Genomic DNA, 2,500 nt, shown 5'->3' on the forward strand with positions numbered 1-2,500 from the left:
TCATGGCGACCTGCACTGCTTTCTCCGCCTCCTCACTGGTCCTCCCCAAGGCTGTTGCTACTGCAGAAACTACAGCACTCAACAATTGCTGTGGTCTTTGAACCTTTTTCCCTTTGGTTCTTTTTTGTGGTTTTGCCACAAGCAAGCTTGGGGAACACAGAGAGAGAATTATATATATATATATATATATATAATATATATATATATATATATATATATATAGAGAGAGAGAGAGAGAGAGAGAGAGAGAGAGGGTTGGAGAGAGTCTGAGGAACAAGGGTTACCTTCCCGAATCTCCACTATGGACCCGCGACCAGCGCTCGAAACCTACACACAGGTGACCAAGGGCAGCACACTTGACCGGGGTTCACAGCCCTGATCAGACCTCCTCCCTGGGGGTCTCTCCCCACGCACGCCTCTAGGGCTCCCCTTTGCCCGAAACTTGCACTGAACGAGACAGCCACGCTACCTACCCTCTATCAATAAACAGCTGAAGCAGAATTGTGTCTCCATAATCCACCAAATCAGGGCAACATAAAACCCTGACAGAGAGAATGAGAGACAGAAAAGAAAGAGAGTGAGTCTGAGGACCAAGGGCTACCTTCCCGAATCTCCACTAAGGACCCGTGACCAGCGCTCGAAACCTACACACAGTTGACCAAAGGCAGCACACTTGACCGGGGTTCACAGGCCTGACCAGACCTCCTCCCTGGGGGTCTCTCCCCACGCGCGCCTCTAGGGCTCCCCTTTGCCCGAAACTTGCACTGAACGAGACAGCCACGCTACCTACCCTCTATCAATGAACAGCTGAACCAGAATTGTGTCTCCATAATCCACCAAATCAAGGCAACATAAAACCCTAACAGAGAGAATGAGAGACAGAAAAGAAAGGGAGGGAGAGAGAAAGAAAGAGAATGGGTGAGCGAGAGATAGAAAAGAAAGAGAGACAGACAGACACAGAGAGAGAGAGAGAGAGATTTAATCATTCAGACAGTTAACAAGTCAGTAGTCAGTCAGACAGACAGAGAGAGGCGGACACAGACCTGTGAGTTTTGGAGTACGAACGCGGAGTTGGCCGAGTGCTGGGGAGTGAAGAACGGTGTAAAGGCATCATCTCCGGCATCCTGGCTCCCTTCCTCACACGTCCCCAGGATCTGCCTGCAACAAGGGGAACGGACATCACAGTAAGCTTTAGATGCCTTTCTGTTTATGCTCTCGCTTAACACAAAAAAGTACAAAAAGCTTCTCCTTTTTGGCATCTTCTATGCCTTTGTTGGTCTTGTAACGTTTGGGAAACGAACTGAATCAGCTCATACACACACGCATTACTGATAAACTCTAATTCGCCCTGCATTTCCGATGAAGTCTTGCGCATTAGTAATAAATCTCTTTTCATATATTTCTCTATCTGGATATTTTTCAAAACTGGATGAGACTGTACTCTACACGCGGTGGAAGTTGAAATGGCAGAGACACGGGTCTGTCATCATTCACTCCACGCTATCTAATACGTCAAAGAAAAATACACGTACTAGGGTAATGCCATGCGCTGGACAAGTCACTAAATCCAGTTCTAGGGTAACAGATTGTGTTGCTAGGCCTCCATTCTATAAGCACGCTATATGCACAATCTGGGAGAAAGATTAGAACACGTAAAACAGGTCCCTACTAAGGTTTCTTGTCCCAGTCACCAGGGCTGCGTTAACTGCGCTGTGTACTCTATGTACAATTTCATGATAAAGACGAACTACATCGGTGTGAATAATCAATAAACATTTACGAAAGGGTTTATTAAGCAATTAATTTCCAATTTATCAAGGCCATGTATTTTTTAATTCCATTGAAATTATTAATGCATACTTTTTGTTTAGATTTAATTTCATCTCATCCATTTCCGAAGCTAACCATTACGTGTACATCTAAGTCTGTACTAACTTTGCTTCTACTTATCGTACCTGTGTCTTTCAGTTTTCCTCATGGTCTCTAAAATCGTTATTTCTGCATCTCCCTGCTATGTCTGTTTTCTACTGCTATTATTCACACACTGACAAGTGAAATATTCGAGTCCTTACAAATCGCATTTCTACAAGCACAGTCGATCAGCTGATAAGAAAAATGGTGGAAGCTCTACAAAATATATCAAATGCCTAGACCATTGCCCTGTCCTCTGTAACAGGAAGAGGAGCCAGCTCGCGTGACAGGAGGCCCCAGCGAACATGGAGAGCTCCACTGACCAGCCATGCTTCCAGCTGAATATTAGATATGTTAGCTTTATCCAGCTCGATAGGTGAAAATGTCACAGTTATAGTCATACAATAATCGGGAGTTTAATGGCAGTGCCTCACCCTGCAAAGGATCTACAATGAGTGCTTATCCGCTTGGAAACAAGGTGCTTTGGTTTCCACATCAAATAAAATCATCATGACCCCAAAAAACGTCTTCTACATATAAACATATCGTATTGCGTTTCTCCGTCTTGAGCCCTTACGAAAATTATAGC

This window comes from Penaeus vannamei, chromosome 14, assembly GCF_042767895.1.
Source record: "Penaeus vannamei isolate JL-2024 chromosome 14, ASM4276789v1, whole genome shotgun sequence".
Classification (NCBI taxonomy): Eukaryota; Metazoa; Arthropoda; class Malacostraca; order Decapoda; family Penaeidae; genus Penaeus; species Penaeus vannamei.